The sequence below is a fragment of the Epinephelus lanceolatus genome, chromosome 4, assembly GCF_041903045.1.
Source record: "Epinephelus lanceolatus isolate andai-2023 chromosome 4, ASM4190304v1, whole genome shotgun sequence".
Classification (NCBI taxonomy): domain Eukaryota; kingdom Metazoa; phylum Chordata; class Actinopteri; order Perciformes; family Serranidae; genus Epinephelus; species Epinephelus lanceolatus.
In genome coordinates this window covers 11062527-11077420 of record NC_135737.1, presented here as the reverse complement: position 1 = coordinate 11077420, position 14894 = coordinate 11062527, and the positions used below count along the sequence as shown (strand labels likewise).

Sequence of the window (14894 nt, the reverse complement as noted above, 5' to 3'; positions counted from 1 at the left end):
GCATTTTACAAAAGAGAAGCTTAAAATAAAATCTCTCTGATGGTGGGAGACAGCGTAAAAGATATTTGGCTCATCTCTCCTGTCTCTGACAGCTAAAAACCGGAGGCTAAAAATAACTTCAAAACTTTATTAAGAAATCACACAGTGCAGGGTGAGAGGTAGGAAACAGAAATGTTCAAAACATCAAAATAATAATGAAAAGATTTAGAGTCAGTTCAATTTACTGCTATCCATCAGTTTCAGTTGCATTTTTTTGATTAGCTGATAACATTTGACATCATTAACAGATTTCCATCAAATTCTTAAAAAAGCACTGGATATTCATCTGAGGCCGTATTCACAAAACATCCTTAAGGCTAAGTATAACTCCTACAGTAACTGAAGGAGCTGGGAGAAGCTCCCAAAACAGAGAGGCACCTCAGTCCTAACCTTAGGACTCCTGTGTTTTTGGTCTAAGAGTAATTCACAAAGCTCAAGTTGTCAGCTGGAAAAAAAATGACTGCCAAATGTAATATACTTAGGAAGTCAATTTTTATATTGATTTAGCTATCTACTAATTTTATATTAAATAATTTTATTTAATTTGTTCCTCACTAAAAGTTGCTCTCAGCAGCTTTGTGAATAGCCCTTAAAGGTATGGTGTGTAGGATCTAGAACCATCTGTTGGCAGAAATGGTATATAATATTCAGAACTATGTTTTCATTAGTTTATAATCACCTGAAAATAACAATCCTGTTTTCATTACCTTAGAGTGAGCCGTTTAGATCTACATACGGAGTAGGTCCTCTTCCATGAAGTCCACCATGTTGTTTCTACAGTACCCAAGAAAAGACAAATAAAACACTGGCTCTAGATAGAGCCATTTGTGTTTTTGCACCGGCTGCTGTAGTTCCTCTACATGCTTGGCACATGGGAAAAGTTTCAGTTCTGCAACCAAAGCAAAGTCTAGATGCTACTAAATCCTACACACTAGCCTTTAAGAGAAAGATCTGAGTTGAGAACTGTTAGCGGTAAGATAAGATCCTTTGTGAATATGGCCCCTGGTGTAAACAATATGCTTCACTGCATGCTTCTGTTTGAGGTATCCAATTCTGAGCAGACATAAAAATCAGCACACTGGATGAAAATTCAAACTTCTTGTCTTCTTGTGTGAGAAAAACCTGGCAGTCACCAAATATGAACTGTGCATTTAGAGGACACTTTCTCACTCTTAGACAGACATTTCTCTCAGACTTACGCTAAGAGGAGCAATGCTACAGTATGTTTGATTAAACAGTTTACACTTCTTTTCTTATACTGATGCCCTTTAAAAAAAAATCAATATTTACAATCTCTGTTTTGTCATGTCCGTGCATGTCACGCAAACAGTAGATGGTCGCTCATTTGCAAACTAGAGAGACAGATGCTCTTTAGCATCAAATACTAAAAAACAGGTGTACAAAGCAGTGTAGTCAGCCACATGTAGGTGTGTTTTAGAAAAAATGTGTTTGGAACATATAGATGGACAGCAGTTAGACAAATTATGCTGCAGGAACAAAATAGGAAGTTTCTGAGGACATATTGATATTTTTTTCAGTATAGTAATCCAATGTGACTCACACGAATTCCAGCTGACCCAACCTCTATGATGGATATTTTTTAGGCCTACAATGATTTTATATTGAATACTTACAATAGACACATACGAAGATGTTTGCACATGAAGTAAATATCTATTACATGAGTCCTAGTGAATGCTAGGCTGTCACATTAGGTTTTACCTGTTCCTCCCTCATTTTTCTTTGTGTTACACACATGATTGAGTGGATGGAAATACATAAAATGGTTGCTCCTGATGAAGAGCAGATGTGCCCACAAGACACTAAATATGCCATTTGGTGCTCTTCTCCAATGCTGCCTTGGGGAAATACATGAGTGGATGCACGCTGTGTTCTGTAATGCAGCTTTTAGGTTAAGGGTTTTATGTGTTAACGATTATTTTCATTACTGATTAAACTGCAGGTTATTTTCACGATTAATTGATTAATATATATATATATATATATATATATATATATATATATATATATATATATATATATATAGATATAAAATGTCAAACAATTGTGAAAAATGCTTATCACATTCCCCCAGAGACCAGAGTATGATCTTCCAATTGCTTCTTTTGTCCATCCAACAGTCCAAACCCGAAGACTTTTCATTTACTATCATAATCAAAGAAAAGTAGCCAATTCTCACATTTAATAAACTAGAAACAGAGAATGTTTGACAATTTTACTTGAAAAAGGAAACAATAAATACTAAATTACTAAAATGGTTGGCAATTAATTTTCTTTACATCTACTAACTGATTATTCGAGTAATAGTTGCAGCTCTATTGGAGTTACAAGTGACAGTGTGATTGAGGTTGCTGTGCAGGGTTTAGGGCTTTCTCAGGCGTTTTCTGCCTCAACCTTTTTGCCGTAAATCTCTTTGTCTTCCTCTCATTCCACCCTTTATCTGGCCTTTCCCTCCCTCTCCACTGCAACAAAAGTCCAAGCTCACAGTTGTCACTATACCTAAACCACTGGAAAACAACGTAGCCATATCGAGTAAATGTCAGCATGCCCTGCAAGACAGAGAGAGGAGGGGTAGCTATGCACATGCACTTAGCCATTCTCCCTGGAGAGAATAACAGCAGAGCATTACAGTGCTGTGTATGTGGTGATGAAGCAGAAAGAGGACTGCACAAGAACTCAACAGAAGTCAAACCTACAGGAAATTACTTTATTTATAGGTTAGCTGAATTAAGCTAATGACAACTAGGACTTGTTTGCAGCTTTAAAGGTGCTATGCCACTTTAGTAAATGACACCAACCGACATGGACAGAACAATAATGTCATGTTGTAGTATTTTCATACTCAGCATAACTACTTAAGTAATCATCAGTTAATTACAATGGATATATGGGCACCAAGAACTGCAAAAGTCGCACTAGTTGTGCGTTTTAAAATCACGACTTTAGTTTATCCACACTTTGTCTCAGTGGAACTGGTGCAGTGTCTTTTTCGTCTTTGATTTCCTCCTGTATGATTGTTAAATGTTGATGCATTTCTTCTTTGATGATAAGGGACTGACAAAACCTGCCATTTCCTCTTAAAGGGACACCATACAGGCGGAAGCGTGCATCTATTCGTAGATGAGAGGCTCATGCTTGGGACAGCACAAGATGTAATCATTATTGGCGTCCTCCTCAGCTAAGCTTTAATATTAGCTAGCTCAGTGGTGCAAGGTGAGCTAGCAGTAGACGCACACTTCTTTCTGCTACATTGTCTGCTATTAAATTCCCTTGCAGCTGTACTGATGATTTCTCGACATGACTTGGTCTGTTGTGCCTCAGATGAGGCAGCTGATGGTGTGATCTCAGATGCTGTGAATGAGCTAGCCCCATATTTAACTAAATCCCTGTACATTTTTCACCCATATCCCCTATGTGGCAAAATCCTTCACCTGCATTTCACCTCAGAGTGAGAGAGCCAAGATCAAGGTTGGTTGCACACAGACCCACTGTAGACTGAAATGACTGATTGACTACTTCCTGATATCTACAAAGCATGAAGCTAGCAAATGTCCATATAGGCAAACTCTCCTGCTACAGAGAGGTGGGAGTATGTGGAGAATACAACAAGGGAAGCTAATCAGAAAAAGCTGGAGTGATATTTTTAACCACATTGTCCTTAAATACATGAAAATATTACTGTCTTGGCTGTCACTGTAAAATGACTGTACTGCTGAGGTGAAAAGAGACTCGTAGTAGAGGCCATCAATATAAGAATAGACAACAAAAGATGTGTAATACTGTTGACATTATAAGAGACATTATGAGATAAGGCATGATAAGATAACAGCAAATGGAAATATGTATCAAAACCCATCACTGGATTAAAGAGTAGAAACAACAGCTTTGCCACAACAGCAAGTCTATATCAGTCAAACTGCCTCACTCTTGTGTCAGTCAAAATACCATGTGTGTGTGTGCGTGTCTGTGTGTGTGTATGTGTCTTCTGTTCTCCTTGCCATGATCCTTGCCTAACCTCGACCACCTGGTGTCTTTCAATCCTTCAGACTCACAGCTCGCAGGGACTGTGTGCTTGTGTGTGTTATCACCTTTACTCTAATAATCAGACTCAGCTGGTGAGGAATCAGCCAGCCCCAGGCAAGAGAGTCGACACTATGTCTGACAATCACACCCTCACACACTCTCCTGGCTATCCCTTTTCTGTGCTTTAAGTAACAGCAGCAGAGAGATGCTTCGTGATTTACCTCCAGAGATTGAACACAGCCTGCAGGAAATCTCAGATGGAGGTGGAGATAAAAACAAAGAAAAAAGCGATCACACAGCTTTGAATGATTTTATCTGCATTCAGAGCATTACGAATGTAAAACCGTCAACATCAGAATATCAACAGTAATAACAATCATCAAATGTTGATGCTGATTCAGAAGTACCTTAAAGGCGTATTCCAGCAATTTGTGTGTTATCGTAATATTTACGGACTCATTATAGACAGATTTTTTAAAAAGTGGTCAGAATTGAAGGAGCAGAAGCTGAGATGTCCTGACTTTTAGTGTCTAATATGGGCCAAGCTCTAAGTATGTTGGATTGAACCATCAGCAAATAGCAGCGTTAATTACATCCACTTCTTTTACAGCCTTTACATCCAGTTTGTAACGCAGGCTTCCTGTTAATATGATTAAGTCTATAGCCCAAACCAAAATAAACCTGATGACAATATAAGGGTTATTTTTCCAGACTTTAAAAAGTTGCCTCCAGAGCCACAGAAGACTATAAACAACTGTTTTCAGAGGCTAAACAGTATGCCTTGTGATGAGTACACTGTGTTCCTTTAAGTTGCATTTCCCCTTTCATTATCAGACTGTTTTACACAACAAAAAATTACTTCCATAAAGGTTGCAAAACATACAGTATTATATGTCTTGACTATAGCGTCAAAAATAAAGTGCTGAGTAATGCTGCTGCTCTTACAGCTGCCAGTATGGGAAGTTGGTCAGTGATCAACACCTAAAACCACAAAGCTGTGCTAAAAAAGCATGTGATGGGATGAAATCTGCTGCTGAATGCTTTCACTTTCCTAAGTCCACTTATAGTGCTCATGAATACAATACACCAAAGAAAGGGCATTTTGTCTGTGAATATGTTTCCTTTAAAATTATAGTAGTCAAGTGAAATATCTTGTTTTACACTGCAATTGTTAAATCTGCTGAGATAAATTAAATAAAAATCCAGTGTGTAGGATTTTTATTGGCATCTAGCGGTGAGGTGCCAGAAATGAAACTTCTCCTGTGTGCAAAGCGTGTGGAAAAACTACTGTGGCCACTGCGAAAACATGAATTGTCCTATCTTGACCCAGTGTTTGCTTTGTCCATTCTGGACTTCTGTGGAAATAGTATGGTGGACACTGTGGAAGAGGACGTGCTCCGTATGCAGGGTTTAAAAATATGTATTTGAAATACAAAGTGAGTATCACTATTCCATTACAGTTTAAATTGGTCGTAATCTGAATACAGTAACTGTCTTTACAAATAGATTACTTAAAGGGATTACTTTGTTTTTGTTGTATATGCTCTTACACCGTATCCTAACTGAATGTGATGCAAGCGAGCTTCAGTATGATTTCATTGTTTTCTATTGAAGCATTCTAACTGGCTGTGAGTGACGCAGCGCTGCCATTGTTTTGCATATACTACTGAAAACATACTTATCAATATTATTTACCATTTCTGCCAATATATCCCCCTAAATCCTACACACTGGACTTTAATTTTGCTATACTGATATTGGGTAATCTCTCATTTTTGGCATTTAAAGTAAATGAACAAAGACAATCTAAGCACAATAGTAATAAAACACTAAACCTAGAGCAGAAACGTAGGGGAAACAACACCACAAACACAGGATCAGTATCGAGCCTGTTTCTGGATTCTTTTTGTGCTTTGCTAGATTGGACAGGGATCTAGTTCTGTTTCTGAAGTTTGTCCTGTTGGACTCCACAGGGATACAGAGTTCATATGTTTCAGTCAGTCCAGGATATAGAGTCTACTGTTCCAACACTGACGGATCAAATGTTTAAACAGCAGCAGCCTCTCTGATCTCTCCATGGAGCTGGAAGAAAGAGCAGGCATCACTGCTGCCTGTGTGTGTTGTGTGATCTCTTTACATCTTTAAAACACAGTAGAAAACACACCAACACCAGCCTTTTAACCTAAACAGAATATGATATTAATGAAAAAACTGTTGGAGTAGAGCTTTACAGATAAGTCAATTAATTGACCAGTCAATCAACAAAATTAAACAGTTACCATTTTGATCTTTTTTTAAGGAATGCTATGCAGGAATTGTTGGTTACTGTTTTAAAACAGTATCACCAGCAAAAGTGAAAGTGACAGTCAATCCAAGATTCAATCTCGTTTGGTATATTTACATTTTTTCAGTGCTGCGTCTGTGATTTTCCGCTTTGATGTGTGCTGCTTACAGTCTGGCACCTGGTCACTACCCTTTTGTAAAGTACCAACCTCACCTGGGTGCTGTTCCCAGGAACGTCCTGAAGACAGCAAAAGAAGAAGAAATGAAGAAATACAGACAGAGGGCAGAATATCTGCAAAAAAATAAACTACCATACACTTTAAGCAGGTCAGAAGTCATGACTGAGTCCATGCTTCTTTCTTTTTTTTTTTTTAAATCCTGCATAGTATGCCGTTAAGCATAACTGTTCTCGAATGTTAGGATTTGCTGACCTTCGTGGTCATCATTAATGTAAATTCAAATATCGCTGGGTGTTTGGGACTGTTCATCTGACAAAACAAGCAATTTAAGTAAGTCCACTGGGAACATGTAATTGGATGTTTTTTACAACACAATCAAAACAAATATTTGATTAATCAAGAAAATAATCAGCAGTTTAATTAATAGCTGTTACAGTAGTTGCAGACCTAAATCAGATGACAAGCAGGAAAGTCAATGTGAAGAAAGAAGTTGTCATGTCCCGCCCTCACTGTTTGTTTGACAATCTAACTCTAATAAGAACAACAATGGGCACCAGAGAGGTCTTTGTCATCTCTCACTGTTAGGACAGAATCTAGATCATGTTAGCATCTCTGTTTCTCTCCTGGTGAACTCAAACCCTATCTTCAGCATGGTTTATAGGACGGCACCTAAAAAGAAATGCTCTATATTCAGAGTGGCCATCTTTGTTGTTACCCCAGGTGGTTTGAGTGTGTTTGTGTGAGTCTGCTTCAGCTCTGTCATTGCTCTTTCAGCTGTTGTTTCTCAGCTCTTTACTCACTAGTTTCATAAGGCAGACTCTCAGCTGTCTGTCTAGTGACATAGTTGTAAGCTGTGAGACTGCAGCTCAGCCTTTCCTGCACATAACTGTGTACCCTGATAAATGTCTCCATGTGGTATTTGAACAGTCTTACAGCAATATTCAAAACATAAACATCAACTTTTGCATTACACAGCATGAATTTACAGGTGTATATTTAATAGGGGTGGGGAAAAAATCGATACAGCTTAGTATTGCAATATTTTGTGTGGCAATACTGTACTGTTAGACAAACAACCAAGTTTCGCTTTTTTTATTGTATTAATTATTATATAAATTTAACTTTTGGTAGCCTACTAAAATAATACAATCAATTGCTGTTCAGATCAGTAGATACATTTTGCTGCAATAAAAGTTGCTGAAGTGAGACAGACTAAAAACATGATCTTATTAGATAATACAGATACTGACAAAGTATTACTTTTAGGGTCATAATCTGCAGTTGAAAAAGATGACAGATTGCAATATATTTTATCACAATACTCAGCATATTACAACAAGTTTAAAATTGCAATAATAATGTATCATGACTTTGGTATGGTAATAATATCATATCGTGGGGCCTCTGGCGATTCCCATCCCTAATACTGAGTGAAACTAATGATTGTCATTATTCATTACTCTCCAAAATATCTTTTTTTTTTCATTTAATTGATTGATTAGTCTATATCTAAGAAAATAGTGGGACAAATTTCCCAGAGACCAAGGTGGTGTCTTCAAACTGCTTGTTTTGTTAAACCAGTAGTTCAAAGCCCAAAGATGTTTAATTAAAATATAAAATGAGGGAAACACAGCGTTTGAGAGGCAAGAACCAGATGTTTGGCATTTTTCCTTGATAAATGATTTACACAATTAGTTGATTTTCAGTATTATCACTGATCAATTTTTTATTGATTTACTATTCAATCAATTACCTAGTAGCATCAGCACAATTGTACAACACAATATATGTGTGTGTGTGGGTATGTGTGTGTGTGTGTGTGTGTGTGTGTGTGTGTGCTGAACTGTCAGTCGTTATGCTTTCTCCTCCAAACCACTCAGTGTTATTATTGCCCTCTCTCCCCAGCTACGCTGTCGCCATTGGTAACCACAATAAATCACCATTACACCAATGGTGTAATGAAAGCATCATCCCCCGCCTCCCTGCTCTCTCCTTTTATTATCCTTCACACTTTTTCAACTGTTGTCTCCTTTTATTCCCACTCATCCCTCTGTCCTAACCTCCAGTCCTATCTGTCTGGCCAACACAACTTGTGTTCTGGCTATTAGCATTTGGCATTGTGCCTCCATACTACCAAAGAGGGACAATACTCTAATCTTTTTAGTACATGAGATGCCAAACATCAGGCGCCCTTGAAACAAGCACTTAACCCAAAATGCTGCAGTGAGGATGCTCGGTTGCCAACACTAGTGAGTCCAGTGGACAAAGACTGTCCTGAGCAGCTAACGGTTGTTAATTTATAAAACTGTGTCTATGAAGCAGTATGGTGGTGAAAAAGGAGCCCATTGGCTGCTTTTGGATTCATATTTATTTAGTTAATATCTAAAGAATTTGCCAAGGTCTAGTCTCAGAGGTCCCATCATGTTACGTCCAGCACTTCCAAAAAGATACACATTATAAGAACCGACTTTAAACCATAAGCCCAGTTCAGATTTTAGAAATGTATGAGATTTGAGTAGTCAGTAAAATATAACTTGGTCCTGAATTACAAATGTGTGTCATTATATTTTCTGATATTGCACTAACCTCCGATAAATAAACAAACAACAAGCTACTGAGTGGGCCCTAGAACTCATCTGCAACCCCTCATCACGCCCTTTCGAATTGCAAGAATCTTTTAAAGTAACTTGGTCACAGTTTTGGTTATGATCAATTTCAGGAATGCCTTTGGTTTGCATGTTCCACATTTTAACATGCAGTGTGGGACTCAGTTTAGGTAGGCTTGACTACAAGACCGCTAGAACCCACCTGCTTGAAACACGTGGTTGAAAACGTACTAATCCCTGTTTTTCCTCACACATTCAGGCCACATTTTTACAAACAATACTGCACCCACCACTCTATAAGTAATTTCTTTAGAAATTCTTTCTTTGTTTTTCCCCTCTGATCACGTTGCTGTGCTAATTATCCAAGAATAGCCTAACTGAGTGAGTGAGTGAGTGAGTGAGTGAGTGAGACGGCCATAATCAACAGAGACTAGGGGTCGGAGTCTAAAGAGTGAGAAAAAATAGCATGATGTTATAGGAGAGAGATATTACAGAGAAATAGGAAGGCTGACATGGGAGAGGAGAGGTAAAATGGAAATATAAGAGAAAAATAAAGAAATCAAAGGAGGGAGAGAGAAACAGGAGGGCATATCACCAGAAAGATGAAGAAAGAGGGAGGAGGAAAGAGAGAGACAGCTGCCAGTGTTAATCAGTCAGGGGCAGCAGCTCTGTGTCTCTGTTTCTGTAAGGCTTAATAGGGACCAGACCCTCAGTGTAATTCTCCTTTATCACACACGCATACACACATGCACACACACACTCCCACACATGGAGCAGTCCTCATCAATACCGTCACATGCAGATCAAATGTCTGGGGACATTTATGATGACCTCTGCCATTTAGCTGATATGTCATCTGCCTGGACAAGCAACTCGACTTCTATAATTTCTATCAATTGATCCAATATTCAGACATCAATTCAATTTACTTACAAGGGTCTAACGAAGATTAACGAAATCTCATTGTTCTCCATTACAACATACTAATACCGAACAGTCGTCAAATTCAAGCTCCCTGATACAAGGAATTCACCTACTGAATAGAAATAAACTTAGAATATACTTATTGGTTAAATATATATTCTCTGAAGATTTAAATGTATTGTTAAACACAGTACAAAATGTCTTGCTTTGCCCCATTTCACTGTATACGAGACCCTGCTCTCCTTTAAGCTCACAATACACTGTGCCATTTTGGGCTGTCCCAGACAAAAGATGACCATCATGAAAGAAACATGACATTATCTTTCATTGTGGCTCTAGAACTGTGGCCCTACATCGCAAAACAGAGAGGTTCAAGGATGGCCATGGTCTCGGTCTTGCAATCAAAGACAGCTTGGGATACAATTCTGACATAGTCAGAAATTTGGGATTACTATCTTTCTTTCTTTTCTTTTTTTTTGGAGCTTTTTTGCCTTTAATGGACAGGACAGAGTGAAGACTGTGAAGTGGGGAGAAGGAGAGAGTGGGGGGACGACATGCAGCAAAGGGTTGCAAGTCGGAGTTGAACTCGCGACCGCATCACCTCTATACATATATACTCTATACATGGGGCGCCGGCACTATCCACTAAGCTACCAACACCCCAGGGATTACTATCTTTCAATGTGACTGCTGTTACAGCCTATGTCTTCTAACTAACCAATAAGAATGCAGCATGAAATGATGCGCTGGCGCTAAACCCAGGCAAACAGACGGATGGAAAGCAGCTTGCCATGGAGGCAAAACGCGCTAAAATAAATGTGTGGGATTCCAGCAAAGAGGAAAACCTTGTTAAGTTGTGGCGGCAGAAGCCTTGCCTATATGATGTGTCCTCCAGCTCTTACCATGACCACAAAAGCATGGAAGGAAATAGCAGTGGAGTTGCAGCTGCCAATTGAGCAACCTAGCAGCTAGCAAACACACACACAGACACACCGCAGTATATAGTGCCCACAAAACTTCAGGTTATTTAATAATGTGGCCCTCTATGTTGTGCTCCACAATTGAAGGAAAAATAACCCATGCAGCATCCTTGCACACTTAGTATGGGAAGCTACTGCATCGTGGGCCGTAGCCTGCAATTCAGTAGGCATTGTCATTGTACAGTTACATTAAACCTGATGTTGTACCCAAGATTATTAGATCCATGTCGCACAGTGTAGCTTCCACTAAACTTGTAAAATTGCTAACATCTCACAGTCTGTAGGAGGATTTGCTGTATATTTGTTTAACTGTTTCATTAACCAAATGTGACTAAAACCCATTTCTGTATATACTTATTCCATGGCATCAAAATTACTCTGATCACTGATATTATAACAACAAGCCACTATAAGTGAATCCATTGCTGCTAAACAAAGTGTTACAGGGGACATCTTATATCTAACAGGTTTTTTTTCCTCTGGGATCCTTTCATTAAAACAGCTTCTGAGGGTTATGGTGAAGACAAAATTACCTACTAAGGTTATTACTACACTGTATACTGTGATATTGATATGTTTGTGAAAACCAGCAAGCATGATGGAGTACACTGTTATTTTGAATTTTGCTGTGCTTCTACAGTATGTTCTTCTTCTGTTCTTACTATTTAAATAACTGTTATTGTTTCTTCTGTGCTATTTCATGTTGATTTGTCAACAACAAGCACAACAACAAAGCAGAAAAAAAAGTACAAATTTAGATGGAGCCACTAGACACATACAAAGACTGCCTTGGGCCGCTTAAATGCCCTGCATGGCTGTTATTAAAATGCCAGTGGCTAACGCGCTGAATTTGACATATTTTTTTTAAAAAACTTCAGACATTTGTATTCAGTTGGCATGAGCTCTCCTATGAGACCTTAAGCTAACCTTAAATTTAACATTTTTTTCTGACCCCAACCTAATCAATGGACTCATCTTAAAATTTTATCCAGAATGACCTCACCTTGCAAAAATACCCAAAACCTAGATTGTTCTTACAGAGGTAGCTCTCTCTCTCTTGCTCTCTTTTACACTTACACACACACATACACACACACTGGATGCTTCATCGTGACGTCACACAGTACGCACTTTACACACTGCACTGAGTCACTTCCACGCACTTCACCTCAGCAAAGTGAAACAACATCTGTGAGCACGAGCTGCAGCCGACGCCCAGTTCTGAGTCGGTGAGACCACAAGTCTTAATCAAAACAGTCACCTTGTGGACTGATAAACAACAGAGCAGCAGAGAGCTTCAGTGTCCCCGAGAGGCTGTCTATCACCCAGACAAGACAGGGATGACAACAAGAAGGGTGTCAAAAAGAACTCTATACTGCAATAGAGCCGGGCAATATACAGTGGTGTGAGATACAGTGATAATCATTTTGCTTTACCAATGCATTTTTAAAATGTTGACCTTGATAATATACCACAGCTGTAATTACTACTACTATACTCTAAAATTAGCACCAAATGTTGTGACGTATGATACAACAACGTCAGAGCATTTTCAACACTTTGGAGGAAAAGGGGTCAATATGAACAAAATGTTGAGTATAACAGACATATTGTTTTTGTTTTATATAAATAGTATTGATACTAGACAATTTGTAATACCATGAAATGTAATAACATCACAATATGGTAAACTACTAAACACCCCAAACACACTGCAACCCCCTGTGGGTGTAATGCGGAAGTTGAACAGTGAAACCACAGGACTTTAACTCCCATGGAATATAATAAGGTCAAAAAACACTTGTCTGTTAATGCGAGCTCCCAGAGGAATATCAGATTGAGGGGGTAAAAGGGGCTAAATTAATGTCACTAAAAGTAACAGCAAGGTTGGCTATTTGCCATTATCAATGATTAAATTACTAAATTAACTAATGACCACAGCCTTTGCTCATTGTGATTGCCTTAACATAGAACACGTGTGCCTGTCTTAGTCTTTTAATTCCTGTTTACCCTCCTCCAACACCACCACGCATACACAGACACACACACACACCTTGCACCAACAAATCAAAGCTACCCAACTGACCCACACCTGCCTGCACACCTCTGTATTAGCTCCCTACAGTCACTCTAGATATTTACCACTAACAGCTACCCTCTTAAACAGCAAATCATAGTCTCAATGCATAACTGAGGTTGTAGTCACTTTTCACTGCAGATGTGATCAAACACACCACATTTCCACTTGACAGGCTACAGTGCACTGCATCTTGTGCTGCTAAAGCAAGGCATGCTGTTGTTGGCCGTGTCTCACTAAAACATCAGAATAATCTGAATGAATTCACCCCCTAAAGAGCAGCAAAATCCCCTCAGGGTTCAGGAATAACTGATACCACGCACAGGGGGCAGAAATGCCAAAGTAATCTGAGGTCACATAGTGAACCACAGACACCCTATAACTTCCTGCAGGAATATGTGGTATTATTGTTAAGATTTATCGCTGGGGAAGTTCTGTTGTTGTATGCATTGGGACACAGTTTGCCAAAAATGCCACAGAACCCGACATCTATAATTTAAAGTTATCGGTTATAAAGAAACCTAAACTGATCGGTGTAGCATGCAACAACCTACCATAGCCCATACACCAGGCCGCTATTCTGCTTCTTAACCCATTTATCCTTTCAAATTAGACAACCAGCTCTGGCAGGCATCGTGAACACTTTTCCAGGCATGCATCATGTAACACATGTAGTGGGAAAAAGACATGAAACAGCGCGTCCCCCCGCCAGATCACTGCGGTACCCTGCACCCAAATGCAGGCCGGCGTCCCTGCGAAAAAAAGGAAAAAACACCGTGCACCTCGACTCCTTGCTCCCACACAGGGAATGACAAAACGACATCCCATGGAGAAAGAAACCATCCTGTCGTCCTTCTTTCGGCCTTACCTTCAGCTTCAGTGTCCGTTTTTGGGATTGATTTTGTCCTCCTCTTATACCAAGACGTCGTTGGGCTGAATCGATGAGGAGAGCGGTTTATCAATGGAGGAAACTGACGCTCCGCTTTTATTCCAGCAGGGTCTTCCCTCGATTAGTCCCTATAACAGGAAGAAGCTGTTTGTCAGGGTAATTACAGAGGCAGTCCGGGGAGCCTCTACCGTGGAAATGCAACGCCTTGGCGCATAAAAAGGGCGCCGGGTGCCTGCAGCGGTGACCGCCGGCCAGGAGATGCTGTCGGTGCTGAGGATGCGAGCCGGTGGAGGGTGATGATGATATCCATAGAGGTCCCCGTTTCCACCTGACACAACCTCTCCTTCCTCCTCCTCCTCCTCCTCTTCCTCTCCGCTGGTGATGCTGGAGAGAAATATCAGCATTAGTGCGGCGAGCAGAGAGAGGGAGAGAAAGAGAGAGAGAGAGCGAGAGAGAGAGAGAGCAAGAGAGAGAAAGAGAGAGAGAACTGTCGGTGATAAATTTTAGCAGGAAGCCACAAGGGGCCGTGATTTACATAATTTTCAGCAGTATAATCGGTTTAAAGGCAAAAAATAAATAAATGCTAGAATATGTCAAAGCCTATCACTAAATATAGTATCCACAAAAAGAACAAAAACTTCTGTTTGAACTATTTTTATGTTTTAAATGTGTTCGTGCTCACTTTGGCCCATATCTAACTGCTAGCTTAACGTTAAATCCAGATTTGAGACAACCATGCTAGCTAAAACGTTAGCCTACTACCGAAGTTTAAAGTAGTTTGTCTTATGAAATACGTTTGAGGTACCTGCTTAGGCATGGTCGTTAAAGCATTGTTATAGTAATAACTGACTAATAACTAAGTAATAACTGACT

General features: G+C 39.4%; 1 protein-coding gene across 2 annotated transcripts in view; it reads right to left on the bottom strand.

The window, feature by feature from the left end:
- sptbn4b (spectrin, beta, non-erythrocytic 4b) overlaps nucleotides 1-14435 on the bottom strand; it is a 120459-nt gene extending 106024 nt beyond the window's left edge. For both annotated transcript variants that reach the window (XM_033630927.2, XM_033630928.2), the window contains exon 1: nucleotides 14001-14435. The gene's annotated coding sequence lies outside the window, so the exon portion shown is untranslated. The remainder of the gene's footprint in view (nucleotides 1-14000) is intronic.
- Nucleotides 14436-14894: the final 459 nt, after the last annotated feature.